Below are 22,552 nucleotides of genomic sequence, written 5' to 3'. Positions count from 1 at the left end.
TACAGGACTGGTGGGATTTGATGGGGACATAGTGTCTCGGTTTTTCATATTATTTATGTTTTCTGTGTTATGACCTAGACATATGGATTTCTTTGGTTGGTTGTGTGTCTGATATGAAATTCTAACCTGCTTTTGTTGAGTTGAAGTTTGGTTCTGTTTTTATTGTTGATGCAGCTTGGTTGCTTTCTGATCAGGTGTGAATAGTTAGTGGGTCTGTGCTTTATGTTCTCATTTTTTATTGGAAAAAAAATATTGGATGGTTCTATGCTGGCTTGTCAGTAGTTTTCTAGCAGGGAAAATGGGCCTAGGCCCAATGGGGAAAGAGGGGACTGGTTCTAAATGGCTAAGCTGTGTAGATGTGAGCCCTGGAGTTGCAGGAATGGGGCTAGTCCCAAAGCAGGGAGATGGTGCCCCGGTGGCTGGGACCTGGCTTATTCAGGAGACTGAGACTAGTTGGTGCTCTCTGGCAGTGGCAGCAGGCCTGGGCTCAAGGAGGGCCAGTGTGGACAGGGTAGGCCAGTTCTAACTAGCTAAGCAGAGTAGATGTAAGCCCTGGGGCTGAGCAAATGGGGTTATAGTCCCAAAGCTCATTTTGGTATTTTTGAGGCCGTGTCTCACTATGTAGCCCAGCTTGTCCTCAAACTCACAAATTCTCTTGCTTTAGTCTCAGCCTCCTGTGTACTGAGTACAGGCATATTCCACCAAAGTCCAATCTCTAATTTGATTTGGTGTCTGATTTCAGCTCTCAAGATGCAATTCTGGAACACTGTAAATATTGCCACTTCTTATTTAAATGTAGGGGAATGCTCCAAAAAATTCTTATGGAACAATTTGATTCCACTTAGGTACAGTGAATAGTGCTCACCTGGTCTGGTTTTCTAAAACTAGAAAGCTCTTCTCTTCTAACTAAAACCTCTTCTTCTGAAAGGAGGCCATCCACTCTTCTGTCTTAAAAGAAACTGTCTTCTGTTGAGGTGCAATGTTCCCAGGAGGCTAATCAAGTAATTTGATATAAAATAGTATTCCCCAATGTTTCCAAACCCAATTGATCATAGAGATTGTACCTGAGTACCTACAAAGACATGTTACTTCTTGATTCTGATCCACAGAAATTCTGATTGAGTTAGAATCCAGAATGAACAGATCTTAGCATACTAATACTCAGTCAGCCTTCTGAAAGAAAAGCTTATCTGTCATGTTTTTTTTTTTATGGTTAATTTCAGAATTAATGGTTGTCACAGAATCCAGTTTGTTACAGATTTATGACTATGTTGACTTTTCCTGAGGAAAACAGAATTGGTTCAATCCATTTATTTCCTGTTTGCTTTCAGAATATTGGTTTTTTTTCAAATTTTTCCTGGAAACTTCCAGAGATTTTCAGACCATCAAATGCACCTGAAACTGAAAGTTCAGCACTGAGGGGGAGTCATGCTTAGTACTGGTGCAGCCCATGGTAGTGGGACTTGCACTTCTACCTTCTGGCTTCACCGCTCAGTGGGCAGCGTCCTTATCTTGGTGAGAACAAGGGTTTCTTTGAGCCTCAGCTCTACTGTATTGCTCATTCTTAGAAACTTAATCTAGACATTCAATCTAGAAGTTAATTCTTTAGTCCTCAGAATGATTCCAAAGTCTATTTGGCCATCAAGCAATGCACAACATAAGAGAGATTGGTGTCTAAGTAATGCATGTTATATTTTCTTCAACCAAACCCTAACAATCACCCATCCACTCCAATTCAAACCAACCATTCAATTTATATCACTTATGATCTGTAGGCCTTGGGTGATTAAGTTCTTCCAAGAGTCTTCCTTCCATGAGGTTTTGACCATGAAGCAAGTGGTCCCATAGAGTATTTGTTTCCCTTGGGGGTCACCATCCTTGTTGAGGTTCTGCCTCTGACCCATCTCTTCCCTTTCCTTGTAACTTTCACCAGGAGTCAACATAGTATCTAGGGACATGTAAATTCTATAAACAATTGTTGAATAAATGAATAGAGTAGATGAATGTGTGGAAGAGGAAATGACACGTCAAACATCTGCTACAAAGCTCCTACTCATCCTTTGTGACTACGTCAAAAACTATCCCTTTCTCAGAGCCCTTACAAAGTCTTCTGGATTGACAACTACCTGTGTGTTTCTTTCATCCTTTTGTTGTGCTCAGAAAACGATCCTGTAAACTATGGCCATCGGGATGCTGAGCATTTGGATGGAAGAAGTGGCTTCCAAGTTTGCTGACCTTCCTGCCACCTACACAGCTCTCTTCATCTTTTTGCTTTTCCAAGGAGTTTCTTTCCTTTCATGAAGCCCCTTATCTGACTCAGGAGCTCTTATAGAAGAGCACCTGTTTTGGGCCCATCTCCCATGGGTTAACCTACTCTGCTGAGTTCATTATTGGAGCTGAAAGGAGGTCTGAAACTCACCCAGAGAGATGTGGGCATAGCAAACATCCATTTGTCTAAGGACTGGGACTTAAGAGTTTTATTTGCTTAGCAAGAGAGATGTTTTGTACCTTGCACTTTCTTGACTCTTACCCTTCCACGGTTCCCATTTTTCCCCTCTGTCTCTTTTGGCTCAAAATGCTATTTAAGCTTCAATCATCTGATCCCTCTTTATAACATACTTTGTGTGGCTTCTGTGCATCTGCCTGTTAATAAATTTCTATGTCTTTTCTCCTGTTACTATGTCCATTGTCAACTTGGTTTATAGATTCAAAATACTGAGCTTTTAGGTAGAGTTTATATATGTATTTACAAAATCATTATTTGTGTTTGTTTCTTTCTTAGTGACTATCACGCAGAAGCTCCCAAGTGCACATGTTTGTGTTATCACTGTATAACCAATGATGCCTATCTCTAATAGTCTCTCATTTATTCATAATAGTCATAAAAAAGTTTGTTTGTACCAAGCACTGTGCTGGATTTTGGAGTAAGTAAGGCAAATGCCCTCCTGGAATCCACAGGTTCAAGAGAAAGACAATCTAACAAGATCAATGGTTATGTTCTAAGCAGTAAATTCAAAGTAAGAGTAAACAGGGAAGAAGCTCATCTCCATAGGGAGTCAGGGAAGATTTCCCCCAGGAACTGACCCAGCAGGGCTTTGGACTATGAATGTAAGTGAGAATTCATCAGATGAGCAGTAGATAAAAGTGGTGGAGAGGAAAGCCTGTCTGAATGGAAAGGAAGCCTGGGCAAAGCATGGAGTCGGGAGGCAGGTAGGTATGTTTGGCATGGATGAAATGTAGAATTTGCTTACAGGTGTCAAGAAATGAGGCTGAGAGGTAGAAACTGAGGAGCAAAACATGAAGGCGTCTGTATGTTATACTGGAGCGCTTCAGGTGGTTCTGAGAGCATGGAGTGTCACCAGACCCATAGTCTAGGGTCTACTGTCACTACCTATGACTAGAATCTTGGTAGCCAAGCTTGCTTAGATGAACTTGTGTTTCCTCGCTAGAACAGGAGAGTGGATGAACACTGTGCTTCCCTGAGGATTTGTAGTTGGAGCTGAATCCCGAGTCACTCTTCTTTTCCTGCCTCTTTACTGGGGGTGTGTTAGACTTAACTGTGTCCTTCTAAAATTACTATGTTGAAAATTCATCCTCCAGTCTTGTCCTGTCCTTCCTCAGAATATCTTTGGAGTTTAGGTCATTAAAGTGATAATTACATTAAGATGAGACCAGGTAGGTTCTAGTCCATACTGACTGGTGACGTTATAGGAAGAGGAGTTTATGATACAGACACACAGAGAGACAAGACTGTATGAAGACACAGCTATGAAATCACTACCAGAAGACTGACAGTCAAGGGAGGAGGCCTCAGCAGAAAACAGCTCTCCTGATACTTTGATCCCTGATTGCTAACCTCCGGAGTTGTAAGAAGACAATTTTCCTTTGCTTTTGTCCCCCAGGCTGTGGTAATTGTATGGCAGTCCTAGCAAACCAATACAATAGTGGTCTTTGGCTCAGGCCTTAACTATCTGGCCATCTGGCTTGTGATCTGAAGGCAATTCCTTCTCTGCTCAGTTTTCCCCAAAGTATGGCCTTCTCTGTCACTGCACAGTCCACAATGACAATGTTCAGATGCCTGCTGGTGGAGGAAGAAGCTATTTCCTGTCTGTTCTAGAAATAACTCGCTAGCTGTTCCCAAACTGAACACATAGACCTTAAGTGGAACAGTTCTTTGCTGAAGGAGCCAGGGCACAAGTATTAAGCACCAAGCTACACAGAGCTTTGGGCAGCTGGGTCTTAGTCTTACTGCCTTGATCTTGGGAGCCACTCAGAGCCTGTTCCGTACGGAAGCTTCCTTATAACAATCTCCCCTTTCACCCTTTCTGAACCTTCTCCATTTAACCTCTTCCCTCAGAGTACCTTTTCCCTCCTGTATTCATTCCCAGTCTTGAATCTCTTTCCACCAAAATAATAGTCTCCGTATGCACTAGGACCTCTGGTGTCTGGAAGATTCCTCAGCTTCAGATTCTACAGCCAAAAATTCTCCTCTTGCCCTGCAGTGACTGATGCCTGCAGAGGGCTGTTCTAACTGAGGTCCATCTGGCTGGACTTTGAGCATGGTCCTTTCTCTGTGGATAGATTGAAGCATCTCCTACCCTGCATTTCTGTAACTGGTTATTCCCTGGAGTGTTTTAAGTGAAACTGATCTCCTTATACTACCCTAAGAATTAATTTATTTTCTCAAACACACATAGGCATCCTTCTGATCTGCATGGAAATTTAATATTCCCCCCATTAAGGCAAGTTTGCATTTGTTTTTGTAAGCTAATGCCCTGGCTTCATTATGTTCTTATGGGCCTCCTTTCCTACCCAGAGTTAAATGATAAATTCACTAATTTGGTGCACAATGCTCATTTCAAGTCCTATCTGTGCTGGGAGGCTAGCTGGCCTTATTTTCTTCCCTGTTATCATCCTAGAAATGGTGAAGTGGATATCCTCCACATATCTTACACATGAAGGGCCTCAGAAATCTGGGAAGAGAGAGAATAATGAAGAAGACACCTAAAAAGAATCAGAGAAAACTGACAGAATATGTCCTGGGTTCCAAGCAGTATTCTGGTTTCTTTTTAAAATATATTATTTATTTGTATTTTGTGTGTATGAGTGTTTAGCTTGTGTGTATGTAAGTGTACCACATGAATGCATTACCCATGGAAGGCAGAGAGGGCATCAAATTCCCTGGAACTGGAGTTAGGGATGGTTGCTAGCCATCATGCAGGTGCTGGGAACCAAACCCAGGTCCTCTGCAAGAGCCAGTGCTCTTAACCACTGAGCCATCTTTCCAGTTCGCAGTATTCTGCTGTTTCTAGAGCTGCCTAGTACTTAAGTGGCAGGGACAGAGAGGCCAGTAATTCCAGATTAAGAATACCCCTTCTTTTTTTAAAATATTTTATTTATTATTTTCATTTTATATGCATACTTGTATTGCCTGCATGTAGGTAAGTGCACCCTTATTGTGCAATGCCCGCAAGGACAGAAGAGGCTGTTGGATCCCCTGTAACTGGAGTTACAGGCAGTTGTTAGCTGCCATGTGAGTGCTGGGATTTGAACCTGGGTCTTCTGCAAGAACAGTGTTCTTAACTGCTGAGCAATCTCTAGTGCCCAAGAATAATACCCCTTCTATAGTTGTAGTAGAACTCACAATTTTTAGTGTGGCAAATGAATGTGCAGATGAAAAACTACAATTCTCAACATCCATTGCAGCTTTGCATGGCTCTGGAAGTTTTCTGGCCAATAGGATGTGGGTTGAATTGAAATGTATGTTATTCCTTTAGAGTAAGGAAAGCGTCCTTCATTGTCCTTCACTAATGAATCGAGTTATTTTCATTACCTGAGAGAACAATTTAAGGAAGAATAGATTTAGCTCATGGTTGTAGACATTGCTTGGCCAGATGTGTATGGGCAAAACCTCATAGTGGCAGGAGGGTGTGGCAGACCAGGGCAGATCATCTCATCACAGAGAGGAAGCAGGAGAAGGAGTTGAGGAAAATGCAAGAGCATGATACAGCATTCAAGGACACACCCCCAGTGACCCTCCTCCATCTAGGTCCCATCTCCTACATTTCCCCACCCCAACAATAGAATCTATTATGAATCTGCCAGGGAATTAATTCATTCATTAGATTTAGATCAGAGCCCTCATAATCTGTCTTTGGAAATGCCTTCACAGACACACCAAAAGGTATGTTCCACTAATCTCCTGGGCATGTGTTAATCCAATCGAACTGACAGGATTAACCTGTACAGTTCACCACTTCCCCTCTTCTGGTGTCAGGTGGCAGGTGTGTTGATGGGCATTCTTAAGCCATGCAGAGCATTAAATGATTTGACATGGCAGAGCAAAAACATGGAAGGAGTCTGGGTCCTGGACAAATAGTCACCTCACTGGTCCTGGTCTTCTTCAATCTGGACGAGGATGTAAGAGAATAGTTAACTCATTTAAGCCATGATTTTACTGGAACTCTGTTATGTCACTGTTGTGGTGGGATTTGTTATGCTAATGGAATCTTTATCTTGATTTCTTCTTGTGGTTTTGGGAGTAAGGGGCTGGCTACTACTTCTTTGTCTATTTCCACAAAGTTTTCAACTCAGTTCAAGGAGGACTCACGTTTCTTCTCTTGTCCATTCGCTCCAACTGCCCCAGCTGTACTGCCTCTGGGTAAAGATCCTGGTGAATGGTGAAAATGAGGGTAACAGATAAGCAGAAATAAAAGACAGAGACTGCTGACAGCCTGAGACCCTGGCTCCAATGGCACCTGCTTTTTGTAATTTCCTTATATTGCCCACTAAATTGCTCTTTTGGAACTTGCTACATTGAGTTTCATGTGTCCTCACAGCCCATGCCACCAGTTCTTACTTATTCTTATGAATACCATAAAATCCCTGTGCTCACGCATGTTACTCCCAAAAGTTTGCTGCGTTTCATTTTTAGTACTGGTTGCTGATGAGTTGTAGATAAACAACCGATAGTGGGTTTCCTTATAGTGATCAAGATTGAGCCTAGAGTCTTATGCAGGCTAGGCATTACTATGCCACTGAGCTACTCAGCCCTTTTAAAGTTTTACTTTCAGAGAGGGTTTTGTTATGTTATCCAGGCAAGCCTTCAAACTGGTGATCCTTTTATCTTAGCCTTTAGAGTAGCTAGGATTATAGGCTTGTGTTGTTTTTAATTAGATGAAAGGTAGGGTCAGATTTTCCTTTAAGAATGCTTGCTCAGGGAGACGAGAATGCAAAATCAAATTCCCAGATGCTAGGCATGGGCAGGAATACTTCTATAAGACTCTGGATAGTTGTCTAATTTGTGTATCACTCTACCCAGAATGAAATAGAACCTCTCACTTCCCCAGGATTCCTAAAGACTCAGCACATCTGCTGTCCTTGCCTGGAGAATGGTATTCATCACTCTGAGGTTAGATAGGAGACTTGGGGGTAAGAATGGGGGTGCAAAAAAGCCCTTTACATATCACTCAACTCAACCAAAGTTATTGGTATAGAAAAGTCAACAAAATAATTCACTATCACACAACTTTTGTTTTTATTAAAATACTTTTAAAAGTGTGTGTGTGTGTGTGTGTGTGTGTGTACACAAATCCAGGTGCCTGCAGATGACAGAAGGTGTCAGATTCCCTGGAACTTGAGTTATAGTTAATTGTGAGCCTCCCGAGGTGGGTTTCTCTAGCCCCATCAAACAGCTTTTAAATGGAAGTCAAATACTTAAAAGCTGATCTAAGCCATGTGTCAAAAGATAATTTTTATTTTTCCATGTTATTATGGCTTTAATGAAGATTGCATATGTGAAACACTATCTTATTGGGGTCACAAAAATGGTGACTATACTTGTTTTTTAAAATAATTATGATTATTACCAGTCAATACAGTGGGCCCCTGACTTTGTCCACAGCTCAAAGAGGCAGGGAGCAGGACTGCCCTAACCCCATGCCATGGCTGCAGACATCAGCCTTGAACAGAGATCACAGAAGGGCTCAAGAATGATTGCATTTTACAGACTTTTTCAAGGGTCATGACCATTTCTCTCATGTATGGAGTGGACATTTTGGTTTCCTGGAGGTAACTCCAGCTCTGCTTCCATTAGGAATACATCACGGAAGGTTTGAGATATGCAGAGCTGTCTATAGATTTTTTGAAGCTGGTCTTGACCACCTGAGTTCACCCCATAGTTGTCCCTGCAGCTGGGCCCAAGGTGAAGTTTTTATTAATGTGAGAAGGACACCCAGGTATATTGGAATTCTCCCTAGCAGCTGAGGTAAAATCTCAGGCGTGGTGGAGAATCTGCCCACCTCTGTTTAAACTGTTCTGATGTGACCTTTTGTACAAAGACCAAAATCCTTAGCATGGGGAACAAAGCCCCATGTAATAGCAACTTCCACTCCATGGGGGCAGTGATCTGTTGGTGAGTTCAGATGCTTCATAAGAGCTCTACCAAAATTGACCTGTGTATACAGCAGCCTAAACCAAGCTCTCTTAAGGTGCATGTCTGAGAAATGAAAGATGGCTTTTGTTAGGTAACTTGGTAAGATGAAGATGAAAGGTGAATTGTTTAGGAGAGAAAGAATTTTGATAGAAGTAGCTGGTTGGGGCCAGAGATGTTTGGAGAAGTCAGAGTGATTAGTGGAAGGAGCTTGTGGTATTTCAAATGCATATCACGCAGTTCAATCCTTCCTTACCCTCTCAGTCCCCCCCCAAGTACAGAGGAAACTTTCCACATATTTTTTTAATATTATTTTTTATTTTTTTTTAGAAGAAGCATATCATTACAACTTTAACATGCCCAATAAAAGTTTCCAGAGCAAAGACACAGCTCCTTCAAAAGTGGCTATAAAATTTCTAAGTTCGCTGTTGAATCAATACAGTTATACAATATTGAACTCAGTATAAGCCCTGTAAGATATAAAATTGAATGAGTTTTTAAACCTCAAAAGAGATCTTCATTTCATTCTAAAATATACTGTTTCTTACTGAAAGATTCATTGTTTGTGCTACTAACACTTTCCACATATTTTGAACAGCGTGTGGAGTATTTATTTCATGATGTGTTGAAGTGTTTACTTTGGCTTCCTCCTGGGTGAAGACCCATTTCAGAGGCTGTCTGTTGGCAGCCCCTTACACCTGGTTATGACTGTAAGTTTTGCCACAACTTAGAAAATAATACTATAAATGGAGATACACCAGGAAGAATATTGCTCTGAAACACATGAAGGGAACAGCCTTGGACGGAAGATCTGACAAGATAGAACATCTTGCCTGTTTTATCCACTGTGTCCCCATTTCCTAGATAAGTACCTGGCATATTGTAGGTGCCTAAAAATGGTTGATCTATAATCTTCTACATCTCCCTCTCTTGTCTCTTCTCCTACCTTGCTGTATACATTCTCTGCTTTAGATGAACTGCTTCAAGATTTTGGAATATACTTTACATCTCATTTTTTCATATTATTCAGCAAATATTGGAATGGTGAGAAAGAGGGTCCCCTAGAGGGTTCTTAGTGTCATTCATAAAAGAATTTAAGAATGGATCCAAATGGAAGATTTTACAATTTTATTAAACTCTTAAAAAAAAATCCTCAGGGCAGGTGAGTTGGCAATTTTGACAGCTGCCTTGAGGAGGTGAAAGGTGGGAAGAAGGAAAGAAAGCCATGAGGCCATACAAGTTTAGAGCCTGTGTAGGAGATCAGACACATGGCTGGCTGGCAACCACATGGCGGAGAGAAGGAAGCTTTAGAGAAAAAGTGAAGAAATACAAGATACTACATACAAGTTTAGAGCCTGTGTAGGAGATCAGACACATGGCTGGCTGGCAACCACATGGCTGAGAGAAGGAAGCTTTAGAGAAAAAGTGAAGAAATTTAAGATACTAGGGGCAGCCCAAAGCCTTAAAGAAAGCATGTTTAGTAGGAAAGGCATGAAGAAGAAAAGCAAAAACTACGCCTTTCTGAAAGAAAGAAAGAAAGAAAGAAAGAAAGAAAGAAAGAAAGAAAGAAAGAAAGAAAAAAAGGCAGACAGACTTACAGAGACCTTCCTGACTATGGCTGCTCTGGAAGTTCTGTGGTGTTCTGTGCTTCGAGGCAGGATTCCAGGCAGGAAGAATTCACTACCTCATTAACACACCAGGTATTCCACCCATCTATTTAGCGTAACTTAGGTGGAACTTGCCTTCCTATGGGTGATTTTATCACCAGGTGATTGACCAGTGAGACTGGAAATGTGGGTCCTCCAACACATAGACTAGGGATTTTATAGTCTTGGCCAGTTAAATTTAATTTGCTTTTTGCTACTCTAACATTCGCCCCTCTGAAGAGGTAACCTTAAAATTTTTTTATTTATTTTTATTTTTTTATAGACATATATGGAGCCTTTATTTTGGATATAATATCTGAATTTCAGATGACTAGAAAAATGATAGCCTACTGAGAAATAATTATGGGGGTAATTTTGTAGCTTAGCAGGAATAAAGTAATTTGAAATCTCACCTTCATTTTTTCACCAAAATAAAAGTTCTGGATTGATGTATCCCCTTCCCTCCCCCTCCCTTAAACTAACCCAATTTTTAGCCATACCTCCCTTATTAAGGCCCGTTTCCTATTGTTCTTTCCTTTACCTCCCTGTTTCCTTTCCATTATCCTAGTTCCCGTAGTTATGTCTGGTTGCATTATTATTTATCATTTTATTTTTTATTTTGCATTCTTTTTTAATATTTTATTTATTTATTTTAATTATTTTATGTGTATGAGTTCACCAATGTTGTGCAATGCCTTAGACATCAAAAGAGGGTGTCAGATTCCCCTGGAGTTAAGGATGGTTCTTATCTACCAGGTGGATGCTGGGAATTGAACTTAGGTCCTCCGCAAGAGCAGTCAGTGCTCTTAGCCACTGAGCCATTTCTCCAGCCCCTATTTTTGCATTCTTAAGACAGGATCTCATACTATAGTTTAAACTGGACAGGAACTTACTATGTAACCCAGGTTAGCCTAAACCTCACAGGATTCCTGTCATAAGCAAAAATTTGAACAATGATATTCAGCATGTTGAATGTCCAAACAAGGAGCAGATTAAATAAGTCATGATTTATTGATTCATTCTGTGGCCCACTGAATTAGGTCCATCTGTGTAACCACTGATTTGGACATTAAAATGGGTTCACAGGTGGGTAGACAACTGAAGGCAATAACTCCCCATCTCTTGGAATCCATCTGTAGCCAATAGTTCATCTATGGGGAGAGGCCCATTCTTGTGCAGACCCAGTACAAGCAACCTCAGCTGATTTATTCATGATTACCACCATTGTGTGTTGCCCAGGAGATGACTTTTCCCAGCCCTTTTCTTCCTATCTTCCAGCTCTCACTTTCTTTCTGTGCACACTCCCCCAGCTACATACACTCTATTCCTTGAGCCTCAGAGAGGATGGTATAAATGTCTTGTTTGGAGTTGAGTAGTCAACCATCACTTATTATCAGCACCTTGAGCAGCCACGAATCTCTACATTCACTACTATTCCCTGGGAAGGGGCTTCTTTGATTAAGGATGAGAACATTTATTTATGAGGATAAACATAATATTTAGTAAACAGTTTTATGTTATGCTAATTTAGTTTATTGTTTTTTATGAGATTTCCCTCTAGGGCCTGTATCCTCTCCATCCATCACTGTCTGACGACTTTTTCTTTCTTTCTTACTTTCTTTCTTTCTTTCTTTCTTTCTTTCTTTCTTTCTTTCTTTCTTTCCTTCCTTCCTTCCTTCCTTCCTCCCTTCCTTCTTCTTTAATGGGACTTTTTGCTACTCTAAAATTACCCACTCTGAAGAGATAATCCTAAAATCTTTTAGGGATTAGATAAGAGCTCCCAAATACTTTTATCATTTTTGGCCTTTGGAACAGAGTATGCTGCTAAGAGGCACAAGGACATTTTAACTTTTAGCCAAGAAACTGGCTACTTTTCTTTGGGGTCCTTTTTACCCTAACTGCCTAGCCAATTCCTACCTCCTATTCTTATCACACCATACTCTGAAGAGGTCACTCAAATTGCTGATAGGGAATCAGGATGCAGATCACTCTGGTTTCTTTCATGCTGAATAGGGATGCAGGGTGAGGCAATTGGAGTACCCCTTCAGTGGGTCTATCTAAAGACTCCCAAATTGCATAACTCTTATCTGTAGGGAGAAAAAAAAGTCCTTGACTGGTGAATAAGGGATGTGAAGGAGAGGTAAAGGCAAGAGTAGTTAGCATAACAAGTTCTAGACAGAGAACCAGAAAAAAGTCAGAACAGGGCAAATTTCATATCAGAGTTCATTGGGATTTCTTGATGAGAGCTTCCAAAAGCATCCCTCTGTTGGGTTCCTCCTAATTTTTCTTTTGTCTGCCAAGTTTGGACTTGAGAGTGATGGATTCAGGATTTGCTTTCAGGTATTTTGATAGCTGTTGCAGTGGTTAGAATCAGTTTTAGTTCTCTCTCAAAGACTTCTAGATAGGGGGAGAAAACAAATTTATCCATCATTTTAGAAAAATAGCAGATTGTCTCCCTTAGCTACAGGTGGGTACTACAGTATTGCAGACCAAGATTTGAACTCTTAAATCTGAGAAGCACTTTCTAATTAGGAACAAAATCATCAAAGAGAAATAATTTTCTAAATAACATTTTGTATGGACTTAAGTCTAATGTCTGGGAAATGTAATTCCTTGAATTCTTAAAGAAATATATTGATCACTTTAATCTTTGGTTATACTTTCCTTTTGGGTGTTTAAGACCATACAGTTGGGCCAAATAAAACAATTTATTTTTACTCTTAAAGTCATTTGAGGTTCTGTTCCTCAGGGGTCACATGGACTTAGGAGGAGCCCCTGGCTCCTTAGGCCTTTCTTTTACCAGTTCCATCTATGTGAAGACAAGTCAAAGGTCCTTCTTGACTATGCCTGGCTTCACTTGGAAGCATGGAGGAAATATTTTCTCTGTGTTGACCCTCCTCTTTGTAGACTGGACAAAAAGTCCATCTGGTAGGGTCTCTATGGCCTCCCTAAACAAGAGGGAAGGTGACTCACCATAGTTACAGAACATTTCAAGAGATGCTTCATAGTCCCCTGGAACTTACTTAACCTTGGAGCATAAGAAACAAAAACTGTCTTTTAAGTCTTTTTGACCAGATTAGTATAGGCCTCAATGTATGTCTATTAAACACCCAAGAAGGTTAGTTACACCAGTCTGGTACTTTTAATTACCACATGCAGTTAAATAAAGCTTGGGCAAAACCAAACATTCTCAGATAAACCTTGACTAGACATATATTTTGTTCCTTAAACTAGTTGACTAAGCTATGACCTTAGAAATTTTAAGATTATCTATATATTATATTTGTCTCATCCTTGTTATATTGTAACAAACCTACATAGACATTTATCATTTGCTCTGACTTTTTCAGTTTTTTGTCTATTTTAGAAATATCCAGCCATCATAATCTTCATACATAAATCCTATTATCTTTCATCTTCCCATTTTCTTTCTTAATAACCATGAGCTATAATAACATTAGCAAATAAATTTTCCATCTGTTGTGAGAATTCTTTTCCTGGGGATAGTAAGCATGTTTATCTCCTTCTAAGGTTCTAGTGTCAAACCAATGTTTGATTATACTGGGGAACCAATGAATTTACTGAGCTTACTTACAGAGATGACTGAGGGGTTGCTGAGGTGTATGAATGACCTGAGGGTATACACACTGGAAAGCCTTTACCCAGCTTGGACATTGACTTTTCTATAACCTCATGAATTAAACCTTTTCTTCCTAGCCTTCCCCAGGTTATATACTTTAGCTCTCCCCAAATCGAGGAGAGCATGTACGATTAGGGCAAAATTACATACAGTTGGCTGGGAAGAGTGGCTGGATGCTCAGGTGAGGGTCCAATGACCCTGCTTATCTCTCCTTTAGTGGAAAAATACAATAGTCAATAAGCCCAATTGTGATGATCTTTTGCTAGTAGACACAGCTGAAGCCATGAAGATGGTAGTTGTTTCACTCAGAAAAGAGTACTGTGCAGCATCATCTTTTTAAAAGAATATGGAATCTAAATTACACACAGAAGGTAATGTAATAAGTTAATATTACTTGTGTATACAGTGTCCTTTATAAGTTCCCATGTAAACCTTATAGAAAACACAAGACAATTAAAAATCCTTTTTTTACCTTATGTAGTTCAGAGAGTGGTGTACCCAAACCTTGCTTTAGGTTTTGAAGGAGTGTAAACACTAGGTAGAAAGAAACAACTGGTACATAGTTAAACATTATCAAATTGAGGTTCACAATATCCAGCATAATCAGTTAAGGAAAATGCCATGCTTTAATTACTGACTGAGGAATTCTAGGCAGAAGATCCTCTCTGTTATCCCTGTCGACTGTAAATTGTCCTCTTTTTTTTTTTTTTTAAAAAAATCTATCCTGTTGTTTTTCTCATTAAGTAGTTAAATTTATCTTTGTATTTATTATACATTTGTATTAGTCTGTCTTAGTGACTTTCCTCATTGTGACCAAATAGGGAATCCCATTAGCTACTTTTACTATAGATAATAATACCCTCTGTTGAAAGTAGTTTACACCTTAGCTGTTATCAACTGCACAGTGCCTTTACTCTTAAGCTGTTTCGTTGTTCTCCATTTTCTTGTCATAGGGTTGGGGGTCAGCCTGAACTTGTAAAAGAGTCTTGGAGAACATCTTGAGATAATAGGCTTGAGTCTGAAGTGGGAGGGCCAATCCAATCTACAGAGTCAGCTTCTCAGTGAGCTCTAACAACACATGACAATTTACCAATATAATTAATACAAAAAGGCATTTGTTTCTCTTTAGAGTTTAACTTAATGGTCTACATTGGACAGGAGAGCTGTTGAGTCCAGTGACCACTAGCAGGACTGAAAACATCTGTCCTTCTTATAACTGGTATACATTTGTCTAGGCAACTCTTTTCATCTACTGGGTCCTTTATTGGGAACAGGGATTGACAAAAGACTGAACATTTGATTTTAAGTGGTCACCTTGCTTGATATTTTTAAGCTCTATTAAACCATGGATACTTGGTAGTGAGCACCCATGATCAAGCAGGATTAAGTCAACAGAAGTACCTGCCTTTACCAATGTCAAACCTGAGATCCTCTCTGGCTATACCTCATGTGGCCAGATGTATGAAAGCTTATATCCACAATCAGTTAGTTTGTGTCTGTTTACAAAGATGACAACCTGAAAGACTCAATAAGTACCTTCCTCCTTGATGTTTCCCATTACAGGCCAAATTTTTCCCTCCACTGTATATCTAGACCAAGTTTGAGTGTAGAAAGACATCAGCATCTCTTGAGATCTTAACGGGTAAGGAGACAATCTAGGGGGTAAGACAAAAGAAGCTATTTGAAACATCTCCTAAACCTTCTTTGTCTCCTTCTCCAGAGCATCCTCCAGAGACTCATCCTTTTTCATGAGCGACCATGACAAAAGACGACCCTACCGACTTAGTCACTATCACTCATTATCATCGGTGTGGCCTTGGTGTGCCTGTATCCTCACCTTCTTTGCTAGTGACCCTAAAGAAGGGGGCGTCTTTTTGGATTATTTGCTTTTACTGATGTGACACTCTAACACCCTGAAACATTATTGGATTCTTTCTGCGTTTTACTTGGTTAATCTTATCCTGCCTGTGCAGGACACCACCATACATGAAACCAGTGGAGCTAATGTGGCTCTGATGCATTAGGGAAATTAGCCAACTTCTAGTAATTATATAAGTTAGAGAAGGTTTCCTGATCTGGCTCCCTTGTGGGATGAACCTTAATATTGAAATGAGGAGAAAGAGGGTCCTCTAGAGGGTTCTCAGTCTTATTCATAAAAGAATTTAAGAATGGACCCAAATGGAAGCTTTTACAATTTTATTAGAATCTTAAAGAAAAATCTTCAGGGCAGGTGAGCTGGTCAGCTGTCTTGAGGAGGTGAATGGTGGGAAGAAGGAAAGAAAGTCATGAAGCAATGCAGGTTTAGAGCCTGTGTGGAGATCAGACACATGGCTGACTGGCAGCCACACGGCTGGAAGAAGGAAGCTTTAGAGAAAAAGTGAAGAAATACAAGATGCTAGGGGCAGCCCAAAGCCTTAAAGAAAACATGTTTAGGAAGAAAAGTGTGAAGAAGAAAAGGAGAAATTACACTTCAGGAAAGCAGACAGATTTACAGAGACCTACATGACTGTGGCTGGTCCAAAAGGTCTGCAGAGATCTGCGCTAGTTCCAGGCAGGAAATATTAGCTACCTCGTTTATGCACCAGGTATTCTGCCCATCTATTTAGCATAACTTAAGGTGAACCTGCCTTCATAGGAGTGGTCCTATTACCAGGTAGTTGATGAGTGAGACTGGAAAATTAGGTCCTCCAACAGATAGACTAGGGATTTTTATACTCTAAAGATATCCACTTAAATGTTCCCTCTGACCCTTTTCCTAAAAATTCCAAATTGTTGAACCATATTTTACTTTTTAAACTAAGGTAAGACCATTACGTCGCAGGGTGATTTCTTTTAAAGAAGGCTATCTGCCTGGATTAGAAAAACTATATGATAATTTACCATACATAATCTTGGATTAAGTACCCATAGCCTGGAGAAAAAGGAACACAGAAAACCATGGTACCTAAAGAATTTTTGAAGAGACAATGTCACAATATTCTTTCCCTTTACTCTGTCCATGACATTGTAAATAGAAAGTACCCAGGGAATGAGGGAGTGGGGACAAAAGCAAGCATAGTGCAACTGAGCATCAGAGAGGGAAATAACTCTATTCCAGAGAAAAACAGGCTTAGAATCACAATGTAGAAAGAGAAAGGGGAGGAAGAATTAAGACCAGTGGAGGCTGCATCGTAAGCCTCCCACCCTAGTAGGCTATTCTTTTAACTTCCCATTGTTGTAGCTATGTGCTAGTAGCAGCTTGTCTCTTGTAAGGTTTGGCCCTGGAATGCAGCAAATTCCCATGAGCTTCCCAGGTCTAGTCATCACAAAGTATCAGCTCCCTTTATGCCTGGCTAGTCTTGAAGGCATATGGCTAGGAAAACTTTAAGTTCCTTTTAGAAACTGACAAATATACTATGCAAAACAGTAAGAATTCAAAATAGTCACTTTTAGAACTCAGCAAATATACCATATAGAAGATGTTAAAAATCAAAATAATTACTTTAAAACTACCAGATAAAGATGTCATCAAAACAATGTCAAAAAAATAATTCCCTTTTAAAAATCAGTAAATATGTCAAACAATGTAAAGACTTAAAACAGTCATCTTTAAAAGCCAGTAAATATACCATACAGGAAGTTAAAACTCAAAGTAATCCCCTTTAGAAACAGGCCCAAACAATGTTAAAGTCTAAACTCCCATTGTGGAGATCTGGCATTACTCCCTTAGTCTGACATAAAAATATATTGCTTTTCTATGATCCCATCAAGAATTCAAGGTGAAAACCATAACAAACATACATTGCAAGAGGATTAGGGCATATGATTATATGCTTGCAGTTCAGGGAACTCCTAGTTATTGCTATACTGGTAATTTCCTGGGTGTCACCATTTTGAATAATGCTGTGTGGTTGAATTAAGAGGGTGACAAGGCCACACAGGTCACCACCATTTTGAAAATGTTACTGTCCAAGATGACAACCAAGCCATGTGACTGGCCCCATATTGATGATGTCATCAACCAAGATGGAGACCAGGTCACATCGTTGCCTCCCTCTTGGTGAAGTCAGCAGCCATGATGGTGACCAGGCCACATGACCATGTTAGTGAGCTCAGTGCTATGATAAAATAAGCCCATCCTCTACCAGGATACAAACCCTGTGGAATTCACATGCCTCACCGATTAAATGTGGACAGCAACACTTTTTTACTTTTTTTTTTTGGTCTTTTTGAGATAGGGTCTCCTTGTAGCCCCAGCTGTCCTGGACCTCACTGGCCTTGAACTCACAGAGATCCACCTGTCTCTGCCTCCTGAGTGCTGAGTGCTGGGATTAAAGGCGTGCACCACCACGCCCAGCTACTTTTTTACTTTTAAAAGCACCCAGTTAAGTTAGACTTGATATAATAGGAGAATGTACCCTCAGATATATATAGGCCCCAAATAGAAAAGCAAAGGAATCTGTATCTCTCACCATCCATTCTAGCTGTAAATGCCAAGCAAAGTTTTCCAGATCTCTCCACTTCTAGGTACAATCTATGTTGGAAAAGAAACTCGTGAGGGCAGCAGAAGAAACAGGGCACTATGTCCAGCACATAAATCATTGGATTGTTGCTCTGAAACCATATGTCTTGCCCAAGCACAGCCTGTGACTCTCCATGTACACTGAAATTTAAGATGCTTAGATCTAGTTAGAAAAGCAGCCACCTCAGGACCACATGGTCTGAGCACAGCTTGCTTGATGCCCAACAAGTCCTAAAATCAAAATTTTGAGTCCCTCTGCCTGCTAAAAAGTTCAAGAAAAAAATGGCTTTTAAAATATTTATTTTCTGTTTGTCCAGGAGGCAAGTAGTGCAGCCACTGCCGTGCTGCAGCCACCACCTGAATGTCCCAAGGCAAGATAGCAAAATAAGAGCCAAATTCAGTGTGTGCTTGAAAATCTTTGTATGACCACCAAATAAATGAGTTATTAGAATTTTGGGGGTCCCTTTGTGGTTGCCAATATGAAACAGGGAGAAAAGAGGGTCCTCTAGAGTGTTATTAGTCTCATTCATAAAAGAATTTAAGAATGGACCCAAACAGATGCTTTTACAATTTTATTTGGCTCTTAAAGAAAAATCCTCAGGGCAGGTGAGCTGGTGATCTTGGCAGCTGCCTTGAGGAGGTGAATGGTGGGAAGAAGGACAGAAATCCATGAGGCCATACAGGTTTGGAACCTGTGTAGATCAGACACATGGCTATATATCATCTATCTATCCATCTATCCATTACCTATCATCTACCTGTCTCTATAAATATAAAATGCAGGCTAGGGCAATTGCAATAAAAGGTGGGCAAGAAGAGCTAGAAGACTAGATTACAGTAAGATTTGTCCCAGATTGTTGAAATGATAGTTGCTCTGAGTTCTGGAAGCCCAGTTAGCAACTAAAAGATAAAAGAGAACTTCGATGGAGTAGTTGAGAGAGCCAGGGGAGGAGATATATATGTATACAGGACCCAGAGAGATCAGCAGGAGCCTACAGAATCTCACAAACCATATTAAATGTTTTGGTCTTTATTCTAGAAGCCATAGGGAGCCATTGAAGTGGTCTGAGTGAGGTGGAGATATTTGTCATGATCAAATTTGCTTGATAAAAAGCTCATTTTGGCTACAGAACTCCTTTGAGCTCCCAGCCCCTTCTCCCTGCCCCAGCAGCCTCCCCTGCCCAGTCTGGGGCCATGCAGTTACTTTGTTGGTGGTGAGGACAGCCACAGTAGGTGACTGAAATCCCAGTCATCTATTTATTGACTCTTGGCTGCGGTTCATAATGAACTCTCAGCTTCCCTAGGGTAGCTGAGTAGATTTGCAGAGAAAGGGAGGGAGGGGCAGGGGCTGCAGGGGCTGGATATGGGGCTCAGTGATCTGGTTTCACATCTGTCTCCCTCTATTGATGCCTGCTGCAGGGATGATGCATTAGAATTCAATAAGGCTTGCTTGTCTTTTCCTAGAAAGGGAAGGGCTGGCAGGGGGAAAAGCAGGCCCCTCAGCATCAATGAAGGGGGAAAGCAGTTCACATGAATCACTGTATTAACTAGCAGGGAGAATCCATGACTGGTGTAAGGCCACTGCTGTGTTATTAACTCCAGTCCTCACAGAGAATATTTAACCTTGGCAATTCTGGTGGCACTAAGCCCTGTAAACTCTAGTCACATGGGCTGGGCATGGCATTGTGATCTCTGTGTCCAGAAAGCAAAGGAGAAGTTCCCTCTTTCTGGAGTGTTGGTTCCCATAATGGGGGCAAAGTCTTGTCAAAATAAGGGGTTGGTCACCCAAAGGAATCTAAGTCAGTATACCATAGAGAGTTGTTCATCCATGTTTACTGTGGCCCTATTCACAACAGCCAAGAAATGGAACCAGCCTAGATGCCTGTCAACAGATGAATGGGTACAGAAAATGTGGTCTCTGCTCACAGTGCTCAGCTCTAAAGAAGAATTAAATTATGTGATTTGCAGGAAAATGGATGAACTAGAAAGAATAATGTTAAGTAAAGTAAGTCAGACTGACAAATACCACATTTTCTCTGTCATACGTGGAATCTAGATTTAAATATATAAACATATTTACATGTGACACAAAAGTAAAGGGGACTATGTATGCGGAGGGGGGAGTCTAAAGGAGAGAGGGCAATGGGAAAGAAAAGCATGATCTTGTAACATTTTCTCTTATATACAGAATACGTATGTGTGTATGCATGGATATATGTGACATGAAGTCAGAAGAGCGACTGTTGGGGAGGAGAAGGGGGGACCAGCAGAAAGGAGGAGTTGGTCGGAGGAGGAAGAGGAATGGGAGAGGGTAGTGGGGGTCAAATATAAGCAAAGTCCAATGATACAAACTTATGAAAATGTTCTAATGAAACCCTATATTTTATATGCTAACTAAAATTATGAACTAAGAACACGATGATCTTGGGCTGGCAATGCATGCATGGCTCCCTTTTCTATGTTCTCCTGCTCAGTAATGTCCAGCATGACAGTGGCCTCTGATGGAGGGCTTACCTTCCATGTGACAGGAAGTAGAGGATATTTGGTCCAACTAGAATTGTCCTTCCAAAGAGAATGCTACCTTTGCTAGGAAAACATTGATTGGTGTTCAGAGCTGAAGATCATCCTTGGGAGCCCCAGCAGGGACTTCCAGGATGGCTCTGGGGGTGGCTGACCGACAAGAGGGAAAGAGAATAGATTACAGATGAGATAGTAATATGGTGAAAGCCACCTGCTTTGTGATATGGTGTTATATCCCGTGATCCTCCAGGAAATGTCTGTGAATCCTTGAAAATCACAAAAGGGTAGATGGGACTTGATTTCACAAGGATGTTGGTAAAAATGCAATCATAAGTATCTCAGGGTGATGCCCAGGCAGCAGTGGGCTGCATCCACCCTTGTGACCATAGAGCAGCTCATATGAGTCAAAGTCCAGTAATTCGAGTGGTAGGAGATGCCTGGGACCATTTTCTTAGGATGGTGACATAGGCTGAAGAATTCCTTAACTTGACCAAGTAAATCCAAGAACTTGACAACTTTCAAATCATAGCACCTTAAAGCTGTGCTGGTACTCTCAGTTTTCAGCTGTGAAAACTGAGGCCCAGTGAGGGGGTGTGCTTAGCTGAGGTCTCTGGCAGGAAGGCTGTGGTAGGAGGTCTCCGGATGCTTACTCTAGGGTACTTTTGGTTCTAAAAGACTTCCCACCTGCTCAAACTAGGAGAGGAAGTAGGAGTGCGATCTTCACATACTTTGTGGTAAAAGAAGTTAGTTAACTTTCCTCTTTCCAACCTGGGCTCACTCTGCCCACCTTCTCAGAGCTTTTGAGAAAAAGCTCTTGGAAAAAAGAAAAAACCAGTCTTATTCTGATGTTTTATTAATGGAAACTGCTGGTGTTTCAACCATTCTAATTAGGGCTGAATTTTACTGTTCTCAGACCCCAGAGAGCATCAAGGAAAGGGAGCCACTGAGCAAACCTGAGGATCAAATGAAAAGATTAATTAAATATCAACACGTAGGCGGCTTGAGGCAGGTGAAATTGCGGCCCCTCCTTCCCTGACACGTGGATGGAAACTAGGAGGAGTGAGGCGGCACATGGAGGTGGCTTGTTACGTAGGGGAAATTTCAATTGAACATCAGCCACTAGATCTTTTTCCGTCCAAAGACTTAGGTGTGGGGTAGGTGAGCCCTTAAATAGGACACTGCTTCCTCACATCTTCAAGATACATCAAATTGTAGCTATTTTGTCTAGTTGGTTCATTGATGTTTGTGTCCTGTCCAGTGTATGCCATGTACTGTTACTACACCCAATGTTCTACAGAAGACAGCTCCTTTAATCATCCACAGCATGAAAGATAACATTGCACCCCATTTTATAGACCAGGAAGATGAGGTAGAGAGATGAAGCCATTTGCCTGAAGTTTCCTGACTGCTGAGTGGTAGAGCTGAATCCTCCTGAGTATTCCATTCAGTCCATGTCCCTGACCACTGGTCTTTCTAGCTCTAGGTACTGATGTAGACTGCCACTCTGTGAGCACAGAGCCTCGACATCTATCTAGCTTCTTCTGCATCCTTAACCTTTAATTTCCAGTGGGCTCCTCATCTAACAGGGCTGGGAGCTATTAGCTGAAAAAGAATCCTAAACTCCAGGGCAACGCCTTCCCTCCAAGGTAAAGATGTCAATCATTAGCTCATGACCACTTGCTTTGGAATCCAGGTTCAGAGGTTTCCTAGCTAGCTTTGTGACCTTAGGCAAGTCACTTAACTTCTCTGTTTTCTTTTTTTTTTTCTTCCCTCCTTCCTCAGCATAGGGAATAAACCCAGGGCCTCTTATGCAC

This window comes from Nannospalax galili, unplaced genomic scaffold (assembly GCF_000622305.1).
Source record: "Nannospalax galili isolate Female #2095 unplaced genomic scaffold, S.galili_v1.0 scaffold381, whole genome shotgun sequence".
NCBI classification, from domain to species: Eukaryota; Metazoa; Chordata; class Mammalia; order Rodentia; family Spalacidae; genus Nannospalax; species Nannospalax galili.
This window is presented reverse-complemented; position numbering follows the sequence as displayed.